The sequence below is a fragment of the Pseudophryne corroboree genome, chromosome 7 (assembly GCF_028390025.1).
Source record: "Pseudophryne corroboree isolate aPseCor3 chromosome 7, aPseCor3.hap2, whole genome shotgun sequence".
Taxonomy (NCBI): domain Eukaryota; kingdom Metazoa; phylum Chordata; class Amphibia; order Anura; family Myobatrachidae; genus Pseudophryne; species Pseudophryne corroboree.
The window spans coordinates 218,598,033-218,610,952 of NC_086450.1; the positions used below are offsets into that span (position 1 = coordinate 218,598,033).

Here is a 12,920-nt window from a genome sequence, read left to right on the forward strand (position 1 = left end):
TATGGGACGCGTACCCCAAAACTCACAGAAACAATTCATATGGTAAGTGCATCAAGGTATCTTTACGGTGTCTTGTATAGCGTACCAAAACTCACACAATGGGATGTAGAATGACTCCTATAAAGGTATCTTTTGAAAACTGATTTTCTCTTGTTCATATGTCTCCACCCTTTTCGGTTGTATATGAGCTCAGTAGAACAAGGAAAAAGAAGAAAAATACAAGACTGTGTAGAAGGTTCTAGGTTGTGCAAATAATTTCACCAAAGATGATTCAATCAGAGCGTACCCCACTCACAAAGATAGGGACAGGTATGCACATATCAAGGTATCTTTCATGTATTCTTAATCCCAGTAGATCAGATTATGTATATAGGACAGAACCCCCTGAAGAGGAATGATCACTCAAAGGATGCATACCACAACACTCACAGAGGTAAGATAGGAATCAAGCACATAATGGTATCTTTAGTGTATATGATATCCCAAGAAGTTCCGTACCCAGACTCACACTCTGAAGTGGAATGCAGCTCCTATCAAGGTATCTTTAACTTTGTGCTCAGAGGAGTATAATTCCTTCAAGTTTATGTCCACCCAAGAGGCATGTATCCATAGGTTTTTTCCATAAAAAACAGATTTATTGATACAAACGACAAAAGTCCATAGGACGGAAAACCATCCGCATAAAAAAATAAAAAATCAATAAAAATGTCCCAAGAAAAAGATACACAGATCTTGATAAAGGTCACATGACCGAAACGCGTTGATTTTGCCATCAGGAGTGTGAGTAGCCAACTTCAATTTTAATCTGTGTATCTTTTTCTTGGGACATTTTTATTTCTTTTTTATTTTTTTATGCGGATGGTTTTCCGTCCTATGGACTTTTGTCGTTTGTATCAATAAATCTGTTTTTTATGGAAAAAAACCTATGGATACATGCCTCTTGGGTGGACATAAGCTTGAAGGAATTATACTCCTCTGAGCACAAAGTTAAAGATACCTTGATAGGAGCTGCATTCCACTTCAGAGTGTGAGTCTGGGTACGGAACTTCTTGGGATATCATATACACTAAAGATACCATTATGTGCTTGATTCCTATCTTACCTCTGTGAGTGTTGTGGTACGCATCCTTTGAGTGATCATTCCTCTTCAGGGGGTTCTGACCTATATACATAATCTGATCTACTGGGATTAAGAATACATGAAAGATACCTTGATATGTGCATACCTGTCCCTATCTTTGTGAGTGGGGTACGCTCTGATTGAATCATCTTTGGTGAAATTATTTGCACAACCTAGAACCTTCTACACAGTCTTGTATTTTTCTTCTTTTTCCTTGTTCTACTGAGCTCATATACAACCGAAAAGGGTGGAGACATATGAACAAGAGAAAATCAGTTTTCAAAAGATACCTTTATAGGAGTCATTCTACATCCCATTGTGTGAGTTTTGGTACGCTATACAAGACACCGTAAAGATACCTTGATGCACTTACCATATGAATTGTTTCTGTGAGTTTTGGGGTACGCGTCCCATATGATTTCCGTTTTCAACAAATCTCTCTTCCTCTGGCTTTTTACACGTGGTGATAGAGCTTTACACATAAAGGGAATACGAGGAAGGACATAACTAGCTCCTTCGTTTTGGCACAAGTTATGTTTTGTGTTTAGGTACGAATAGGCTTGTTCTTGTAGAATTTTTTTTGGTTCGACAAGAACGTTCTACACATTATTGTATTTTTATTGTTTTCACGGTAACACTGAACACACAAGAACTCTGGGAGGAGAAAGGACTGAGGGTCTACAATTTTTTGAAAGATACCTTTATGAGAGTCATCCTTCTTCGGGCAGTGTGAGTTCGGGTACGCAGTGCGCGACACCCTAAAGAAACCTAGATGTGTGTGCAGTTTGCATTTTCTATGTGAGTCTGAGGGTACGCTCCCAGTCAGACTGTTCTTCACTTTAGCACCTTATATTATCGTCACATTGTATGGTGAATTGGACACTGGATGACTGAAAGTAAAAAGGGATAAAGATACCTTTATGGGCACATACTAATCTGATTTTGTGTGAGTCCTGGTACGCTGGAACTAAGACTGCAATATAAAGACAATTGATATAGGACTTGTTACAAATTAGAGAATACTACACATTGGTGGTTGTTATTATTTTTTATTTGTCTTCACATTTTGGAGTTCACGGAATAGAGATCAAGTCCTTAGAAGATCTGAAAGAAGGATTCATCAACATCTAAGAATAAGAAAAAGAACAAAGGGACGTGTGTATATATATATAGATATATGGTTATTGCGCTGAGTGTGCAGTAGAGGCCTAACACTCTTGTATTGTAGGATATTGCATAGTCTCCAGTAGCTCAGTGTGACAGAAAGAGGCCAGTCACTGGTGCTGGGTGTACAGGATATTGCATAGTCTCCAGTGGCCCAGTGTGACAAAAAGAGGCCAGTCCCTGGTGCTGGGTGTACAGGATATTGCTTAGTCTCCAGTAGCCCAGTGTGACAGAAAGAGGCCAGTCCCTGGTGCTGGGTGTACAGGATATTGCATAGTCTCCAGTAGCCCAGTGTGACAGAAAGAGGCCAGTCCCTGGTGCTGGGTGTACAGGATATTGCATAGTCCCCAGTAGCCCAGTGTGACAGAAAGAGGCCAGTCCCTGGTGCTGGATGTACAGGATATTGCATAGTCTCCAGTAGCCCAGTGTGACAGAAAGAGGCCAGTCCCTGGTGCTGGGTGTACAGGATATTGCATATTACCAGGTGGCTCAGGCTATTATATAGAATGCAGTTCCCTGGTGATGAATATATTACTGTTCTCAGGTAGCCCAGTGTGACAGAAAGAGGCCAGTCCCTGGTGCTGGGTGTACAGGATATTGCATATTACCAGGTGGCTCAGACTATTATATAGAATGCAGTTCCCTGGTGATGAATATATTACTGTTCTCAGGTAGCTCAGTGTGACAGAAAGAGGCCAGTCACTGGTGGTGAATGTACAATATGTTGCATAGTTCCAGCTGTTCATAAGAGCCCAGCATGTGGTTGCAAATGAGCATTATCTATATACAGTATCATCTGCTCTATAGTGACCAAAAGTACAATGCAGAGCCTACTCATATTTCCACAATGTTCTTTATCTGAGCTGCTTTGTTTCCACTCTTTCACTGTTATGCAGAAATCTGTCCTCACTCATCTTCACATTCAGAGGCCTCTGGTATAGAAAGTGAACTGCTATTAGCCAATATGGTGATAGCTGCTCAATGACTTGGCAGGACCACTTAGTCATTCAGTGCTCCTGCCTGTCTTGTGACTGTGGGGCAAGTGAAGGCTTTCCCTCCCCTGTGTACCAACATCTAGGAGATTTAAGATCCTGGTGAAAAGGTATGATACAGTATTTTGCTGAAGTACAGTATGGAAGGTTTTGCATCTATTTAATATATACTTATACAGCATAGTATCATGCTACCTTTGGTTGTGTTCTCATACTGATACCAGTGTAACTGTAAATTCTATAATGAAGGTAAAATGATTTATGTCTTACACACTTCTTGAATTTCCTTAACACGTTTTCCATCTTAGTGAGCCCATTTCCTTAATCAATAACAATTTCCTGAATCAGAGGCAATGTAGGATATTCTGTGCATATCTTCTCCCAGCAGCTCTCTGTTAGTCCTTGTTTCCTTCATGCTTATTAACTACGTAATGTTTTATATTATATTTTCTTTATTTACTGTCACGGTTCTTATCTCCATGGAGGTGCATTTTTTCTGCTCTGGAAGCTTTCACATACAAATTTCAATTATATCAAAGCTAATAGCTGTCTAATATAGACATTGCCATAATTTATTTAAGCTCAGGGACTCAGTGAATTTGTTTTAAATAGAGCAGAGCTATACTTTTCAGCTCCGGTTAATTATTATCAATTAGCATTAATTTGATGGGGGAGATCAATTATGAAATAGCTGAGGCTCTGTAGAGAATACTAATACTTGCATTGTCCGTAGCATGAGTATTCTGAGACCATCATTAACCTATCGCATGTTGGAGGGACCTACAATTACAAACCGCTGACACCTCAATTTTAGTTGGTACCACAGTGGAATAAAAACTTCTTTACTCTTCAGTGGCAAATAGAACCAAAGAGAAAGAAAGTATTCCTCAGTGGCGCACCCGCGGATTGATACAGAACAATAAGGAACTTTAAGTCACATACTAAGGAATGACCCCAAATATATAAAATATAGCTTTTAATAGTATCATATTTAAACCTAGTGGAATATAAAGTCACCAAAATAAATTTAGTGTGCAAAAAATAATATAAACAAAAAAATGAATAAAAAATTGATGGACTGTTAGTCTTTGTATATCTGCTTGCTGTTAATAGCAATATTAAACAATTCTTTGATATTATTGTGTGTGTCTATCACAATAGAAGCATTTGTTACTTCAGATTCATATACTCTTTACAGTAAATTCATATTGGAATAAATTATTCTGTCTAAATCCTGTGTGTCTAAAAGTTTGTTACTTATTTGTTACAGTACAAATATGAACTCGAGCCTGTAGAACATTTAGATATTCAGTGACAAACACAGGATGTCTAGAGGGGGGTTTCCTAATGTAGTCCACAGTCTCCCACTCTGTGGAACATTGGAGCAGGTGTCGGAGTCCGGGGGAGCGGTAGAAAAATCTAGTAACCTTGGACATTAATGTAAACATTGGTCTTTTTATACATTGGATACTACCACTGGGCATGTGCAGCAGCACTGCTCTGTCCCTTAAACTGCATGATGTGGCGGCAGCTCTAGTAATTGTATCCCCCCCCCCCCCTGCATTTGCCTGTGCTCTTTTACCAAATCTCTATAATTTAATTGAATAGAAAATGTTTATTTCGTCAATGTAAACAAAAATAATTTAAGTCACCATAAGAATTTAAATTCAAGTTTTATGATGTATTTTATATAGTAACTATGAACAAGACAAACAACCTAAAAAATGGAATGCTGACCGTATGCCGCATCAGGATATCATGAAAGCAGCAGAAATGTTGCCACTGTAGGGGTTCCAATATTGTAAATTATCCTGACCCCCTACACCCAGAGGTATAATTGCCCACCTTTTAATCCTCATTGTCAGGACATCTCATAAAATACAAGCAATAAGGATTGGGGGTTGTGATGATGTGCTTTTTATCATGATGTAATGATATGATTTGTATACTACACAATGTGGTGATTCTCATCATTGTGCAGCAGAAAGTAAGGCCATGATGACACAATTTGCAATGAATTGCGTCATCAAGGCCCCACCCATTTCACAAGGGGAGGGGGCAGGATCTTCCTAATCCAGTAGTCCTGCAAAGGTCAATGAACTAGTATTGAAGTGGTGGTGGTGGGGTGGGGGTGTATGGGCTATGGTGGCTTGGGGGAGGGTAAGGGTAAGGATACATTTCCCTTTTTTCTTTTTTAATTGCAGTCTGTGAATCTTGAGCCAAAATTCATCCGGATTTCAGCTAACAGAATTTCTGTAGTTTTATACAGCTCTTGTTGTCTGTACACAGAATAACATTTCCTATGTTTGCATTTTCCAGTGGTAATAAATATATCAGTGACTGACAGCTATCATAGCGGAATAAGGATCATAGGTCTATAGTTGTTAGTATTCATAAACTTGCACATCTTATATATTTGGATTATGGTAGAGATTATTAATACAGATACTACCAAGATTCCAGGTTTATATTTCAATCTCTTGCAATATATTATATTATTACATTTTATGACTTCACTGCTTATGGAGCAATGTTGTGGCTTTTCCATTATTGTGTAGGAATATTTAAAACCGATCCACACACATTGTGAAGCTTCCAGTATATGAGAGAGGGATAAATATGGGATTTGTCTTCCCAGATAGATTTCTAGTCTGTTTCATAAGATTTGATGTGCAGATTAGCCGTGCAATAGTTTACATAACAATATGTTTACGGCCTTACTTAAATTACAGATATAATCCACATACTGAGCAATATGTCACTTTATTGCATCTTTTAAAAAAATTAAACGTGATTTATAAGTTACCATTTTGTTTAGTAAATTACATTCAGGGCTGTAACTAGTGGTATGTGAACCGCGCTGTTGCACAGAGTGCATGGCTATGGGGGCAGTGAGCCCCGTAACAAGGTGCCACTGTGCCCTGTGCATCACCTGCCCCATGGACGGTGCTCAACCCATCATATCTAATCAACTCAGAGGGCACATGAGTGGGTCCACTGATCGGATCACTAGCTGCTGGTCAGATCAACTTATAGCTGCTCCAAGCAGCAGCACAGCTCCACGGCACTAGGGAATAAGGGGTCTATTCATGAAGCAGTGAAAAGTGTGGAGAAGTGAGCCAGAGGAGAAGTTGCCCATGGCAACCAATCGGCATTGACGTAACATATAAAATTTGCATACTATACAATTGTACGGAGTAGCCAATTGGTTGCCACGGGCAACTTCTCCACAGGCTCACTTCTCCACGCTTTTCACTGCTTCATGAATAGAACCCTAAGACATACTCTCCCCGCACAGTGTGGGAGCAGAGAACTGGAGGAGGCATGCTGCAGCAGAGGACTGCTACCACCTTCAGGCCGCATATCCCACCTTATAGCCCTGGGGGCAGCAACATCGCTTTCCCCAATGGCCCTTGCTTCTGTCTAGCAGGGTGCCTGGAACTGCAGTCACTATTGCTGATGCAGTGCTGCCCACAGTGCCTTTTGCATGTTCAAGGCACGATCCCTGCAGTCTGTACAGGGCACTCTGGGCAGTGCTGCACTTCCTGGTCCTGCAACCTTCCTCTGTGTGATGGTATGCTCTCAGCAGGTAGGACAGGCACTGCTGCCCTGTTACACCGCTGGTTACAGGACACACTTTGGATACTTTGAGGCTGAAGCAGTATAAACCTACAGTAGGTCAAAATTCTGCAATGAACCAAAAAACAGACTGATGGTAGGATTTTTGTGCTTTCCCCTGAAGGATATATTTTACCCAAATAAATATGCACACTTCCAAACTAGTTGGGGTACAAGCAGTATATTACATTTATTGGGAAAAAAGGGGAGTGCACTGTTCACAAGGCAAGAAAATTGGAGTTATAATATATGTGGGCAAAAGTGAAATATTGAATTGCTACCCCCATTTCCGGATTTTGGAAAGCACCATACCTGGACATGAATACAGCGTTGTCAGCCACACCATCAATTTTCAGATGTGTGGACAACTTCCGGTCCCTGTGGAACACAGGGTTAACAGTGGAAAGCATACTGCCTACTTCCATTTGCAGCAATGGAACACAAGACGGGGACCACTTCCAGTTAGCAGTGAGCTTGCCGCTCACTTCCGGTCATGGTAATGGAACGGAAAACATATGGAAACACAGGGGGCAAAACTGTGTATTATGGCAAGATATGCACTTGAAAAAGGACCTGTATGATCCGAAACGCGTTGTGCTGGTTGCCATGCTGAACTACTGAACTTCTAAGGACCCTTTTTAATTATCTGGGTAAAACTCAGTGGTGTTTTGCTGAAAGGCCTAGCTACATGAACCTCATTACACCAGTATTAGGCACACACCACCATCCCTATGGGGTATGAAGAAGGAGTGGGTATGAAAAAGGAGTATCTTTTTTAATGCACTTTCTTTTTTATGCATTTTATTGTATGTATTTTATGTATGTGTAGTTGCACTTTTAAGTGTGTGTAATGTTTACAAATAGGCGGTGCACTGTGACACTTTATCTTGCCTTGTGAACAATGCACTCCCTTTTTTCCCAATAAATGTAATATCCTGCTTGAACCCCAAATGGTTTGGAAGTGTGGATATTTATTTGGGTAAAATATATAATTTAGGAGAAAGCACAAAAATCCTACCATAATTCTTTTTTTGGGGGTTTATCTATCTACACATGTTTTGAGTGCTTTACTTGTTGGATGATAGGATTTGCTGCATATGTTCCTGTCAACTGCGCAGATTAAATAATCCACTTCTCTATTTCTCTCAAATTCTGCAATTATTGTGCCAATCAATATATTCTCGCCTGCTCAGTCCGATTATTGCAGTGTGTATACAGAACTTGATGGTTGTTTCACAAACCAGTTGGATCGTCTCCTGCTATAACAAGTGATCACAACATATGTTGGTCTCGATGAGCAAATAGTGTCACAAATGCAGCCCGATCAACCGCATTTAAAAACATCTCCACAATGGGGGTCATTCCGAGTTGTTCGCTCGCAAGCTGTTTTTAGCAGATTTACTCACGCTAAGCCGCCGCCTACTGGGAGTGAATCTTAGCATCTCAAAATTGAGAACGACGTATTCGCAATATTGCGATTACACCTCTCTTAGCAGTATCTGAGAAGCTCCAGACTTACTCGGCATCTGCGATCAGTTCTGTGCTTGTCGTTCCTGGTTTGACGTCACAAACACACCCAGCGTTCGCCCAGACACTCCTCCGTTTCTCCAGCCACTCCCGCGTTTTTCCCAGAAACGGTAGCATTTTTCCGCACACACCCATAAAACGGCCAGTTTCCGCCCAGAAACACCCACTTCCTGTCAATCACATTACGATCGCCTGAACGATGAAAAAGCCGTGAGTAAAATTCCTAACTTCATAGCAAATTTACTTGGCGCAATCGCAGTGCGAACATTGCGCATGCGCACTAAGCGGAAAATCGCTGCGATGCGAAGAAATTTACCGAGGGAACAACTCGTAATGACCCCCAATGTCATTTATTATTCAGATAGGAATGATAATTGTGTGGTGTGTGTATACAGCAAATCGGACATCTATGGGATAATTTCAGCTGTAATAAAAAAAGAAAAAATAATCATGGATAATTTTTCTTATCTGTCTGGTGTGTATCTAGTTTAAGTGTTATGCCAACTGGCATAGCATATTTTAAATGATTTCATACGCATATGATCAGAACACTGGCACACACATATATATATATATATATATATATATATATATATATATGTGTAATACCCGCTTTGCAAGATATTACTTTATATCTGACATTGGGGGGTCATTCCAAGTTGATCGCTCGCTAGCTACTTTTTGCAGCTGTGCAAATGCATAGTTGCCGCCCACAGGGGAGTGTATTTTAGTGGTGCAATTGTGCGAATGCTATTGCAGCCGAGCAGTACAAAAACAGTTTGTGCAGTTTCTGAGTAGGTCTGAATTTACTCAGCCGCTGCGATCACTTCAGCCTGTCTGGTCCCGGAATTGACGTCAGACACCCACCCTGCAAACGCTTGGACATGCCTGCATTTTTCCAACCACTCCCTGAAAATGGTCAGTTGACACCCATAAACACCTTCTTCCTGTCAATCTTCTTGCAATCAGCTGTGCGAATGGATTCCTCGTTAAATCCATCGCCCAGCAACAATCCACTTTGTACCCGTACGAGCGCCTGCACATTGCGGTGCATACGCATGTGCAGTATCACTGTGTTGTGAAAAATGGCAGCGTGCGATCAGGTCGGAATGACCCCCACTCTGCAGTGCACTACAGCAGCGCATTTCTGTCATTTCACTGGTAGATAATTTCCAACAGTTTCTGCAGCTGCTCAAGAGGTCAGGAGGTGGTCACATGACCAATGTCAGGTGTGACAGTTGTTGGTGGTTAGGTGGCCATTTTAGGGAGAGGACGGTGGCTGGTCTGGTGTGAGGAGGTGCTGCGCAGGTTACCTGTAAAAGCCACTGTCCCCAGTGACCAGAGTTAGAGAAATGGCAACCAGAGAGCAGTGAGAGGTTCCCGCAGCATATCCACAGCTTCAAATAATCGCAGCTGACATGGGAGTGTGGTGATGTAGCTCCCATCCCCTACAGGGGCGGACGTGAGGCAGCTCCCAGCCTGAGAAAGGGGACGGTGCTTCAGTGAACACAGTGAAGAGGAGCTGGTGAGAAAACACTGAATACATTGCACCTTTTAGATCCAGGAACCCTTACTAAGAATATTCTATCAGCAGTTTACCCCCTTCTTACTGCAGCTGCTGTTAAATCATTTAGCATTACAGACTTACAGTTTAGAGACTGTGAAAAGAGGACAGCATACGTGCCTATACTTATTTATGCATGCCATGATCATACACTCAGTATCAGCTGCCACGCTTCTAGTGAGCCCAAGGACAGTCATTTCATCTGTAACAGTTATATTTTAGCAGCCAACACAGTGGTATGGACCAGTAGCTGCAGGCGGGACACATTTAGCGGCTTAGATACTTAGCGATTCAGGCACATTCAGCAACTCACCCTTAAAAGCATAGAGGTGAGCAGGGGCTAAGTCTGAACCAAGTGATCCAGTTAACCTAGCTAGGTTCACCAGAGTGTTGCAGAGATTATGGTCAGTCTTCACTAAGGAACAGTTCTTTAGATCCACTGTAATAAACTACAGCTTGCTAGTAACACATTGGGCTCTGAGACTACCCAGGGAGTAATTTGGAAGATTTAGCAGTCTCCACAGTTACTCCAGCTGCATGCAAGGTAACATTGTTGCAATTTCTCACAGACAGAACTCCAGCACCAAGACCTCTGGCTACACGGAATAAGCTGCCATTCTTCTTGTGTGATTTCTCAGTTATTACTTTTAGCATACCAGGATTCAGTGATTAATCTCAGAAGATTGACTATCTAGAGAAAGTGCACTATACAGTAACTACGAAATATCTATGTATACTTATATGAACATTACAGAGGCTGCAAAGGGGCCCCAATTGAAAGGTAATTGTTACTGTGAATGCTATTCTAAATTTGTTTTTTATTAATAGGATTGTTATTCACTAAATATTGTGCATTGCAATACGTTTTTATGTAAGCAACATATGTTGAGTATTATACGAATACTGTTTAGCAGTTGACTACTCAAAGTTTCACAGTAAAGGAAGAACTTACACTGAAGTGTTACAGTTGAATAAAATTCCAGTCTGTAGATATTGTCATTAATGTCTGTACAAAAGGTATTTTAAAATAAAAGTGTATCCTAAATTGCAATGATACTTACCTTGGTGGGTATTACATATGAGCCATCCAGATTTCAGTGATTCTGCCTGCTGGCTTCTAGATGCTACAACATAAGGGGGGTACTCACGGAGCGATATTCTAAGCAATCTGACTAGATTGCTTAGAATATCGGCAGGATCGCTCCGTGTGTAGCCCCCTCGGCGATAGCGATGCGCGGCCCCGCACATCGCTATCGCCGCTGCTAGATTGGCCTGCATGCAGGCCAATCTAGCGGGTCGCTCACTTCACCCGCTGGGTGAAGTGAGCGGCCCCCCCGTCTCCCCCCGCACGCTCAGCACAGATCGCGCTGTGCTGAGCGGCAGGAGAGATGTGTGCTGAGCGGTTCGCTCAGCACGCATCTCTCCTTGATCGGCCCGTGAGTACTGGGCTATAGGCTATGGGGTAGATTTACTAAAGTGCAGGATATCAGAAATGGAGATGTTGCCCATAGTAACCAATCAGATTCTACCTATCATTTATCTTGCACCTTCTAGAAGATAATAGCTATAATCTGATTGGTTGCTATGGGCAACATCTCCACTTCAGAAAACCCGCACTTTAGTAAATATTCCCCTAAGTATCTATTCTGCCCCTCAAATGCCCACTCGGCTAGGATCACCCCTGATCCACACAGCTCAGCCATTCAGGAGATGCTACATTTTACATTCCTACATCCACTCCTGGAGCTCAGCAATATCTATGTTGTTTACAGTGTGCTTTCGCCTATGTAGTTGTGAGTGATAAACTGTCCCTTCACACACATTGCATATCCTTTACAATTGTCCCTTACTACAGTTATAGGTCATAGTTTATAGCCTGTGCACTGTATGTACTGTTTTCATGCATGTTTTCATTTTACTGCACAGAGACCTTAATGTACCTACAGCTGTTATGTAGGCGTTAGAGGTTAATGTATGAGAATTAACACTTGCTGCAGGCCCAGCTTACTCATAACCAGTGCCGTTTCTAGCGGCGGGCGAGCCGTGCAACCGCACGGGGCGCCCGCCGCGGCACTTCAGGTGTTATTTCCCCTCTCCTCCCTCTCCCCGAGCGCTCCTGCTCGAGGGGGCGGAGTTTCGTGAAATGACGCGTTTGCGTCGTGACGTCATGACGCAAACGCGTCATTCCACGAAGCCCCGCCCCCCGAGCAGGAGCGCTCGGGGAGAGGGAGGAGAGAAGCCTGGAAGGAGGCGGCGGCGGCCGGCGCGAGGGACGTCCGGCGGCGGGATCCGAAGAGCGGAACATGTAAGTATATCTCTCTCTCTCCCCCTTCCTTCCCCCCCACCACTTGACACCTGCCTGCCACACTGGGGATACCTGCCTGCCACACTGGGGATACCTGCCTGCTGCACTGTGTAAAATGGGGACACCTGCCTTTCACGCTGTGTAAAATGGGGGCCTGCCTGCCACGCTGTGTAAAATGGGGGCCTGCCTGCCGCACTGTGTAAAATGGGGACATCTGCCTCACTGTGTAAAATGGGGACACCTGCCTGCCGCACTGTGTAAAATGGGGACACCTGTCTGCCGCACTGTGTAAAATGGGGACACCTGTCTGCCGCACTGTGTAAAATGGGGACACCTGCCTGCCGCACTGTGTAAAATGGGCGCCTGCCTGCCGCACTGTGTAAAATGGGGACACCTGCCTCACTGTGTAAAATGGGGACACCTGCCTCACTGTGTAAAATGGGGATACCTGCCAGCGTACTGTGTAAAATGGGGATATCTACCTTCCGCACTGTGTAAAATGGGGATACCTGCCTGCGTACTGTGTAAAATGGGGATATCTGCCTTCCGCACTGTGTAAAATGGGGATACCTGCTTGCCACACTTTGTAAAATGGGGATACCTGCCTGCCGCGGTGTGTAAAATGGGGAT

General features: G+C 42.7%; 1 protein-coding gene and 1 long non-coding RNA gene across 3 annotated transcripts in view; one reads left to right on the forward strand and one right to left on the reverse strand.

The window, feature by feature from the left end:
• CNTNAP5 (contactin associated protein family member 5) overlaps positions 1 to 12,920 on the reverse strand; it is a 737,066-nt gene that overhangs the window by 434,680 nt on the left and 289,466 nt on the right. The window lies entirely within an intron of this gene.
• Positions 9,668 to 12,920, forward strand: part of LOC134945000 (uncharacterized) — a 65,608-nt gene continuing 62,355 nt past the window's right edge. Inside the window, exons 1-2 of one of the 2 annotated variants that reach the window (XR_010182013.1) lie at positions 9,668 to 9,946; positions 10,555 to 10,766. This is a non-coding gene — a long non-coding RNA (uncharacterized LOC134945000). Of the gene's footprint in view, positions 10,767 to 12,920 lie in introns of both variants that reach the window. The other variant, XR_010182012.1, reaches the window with a different exon arrangement.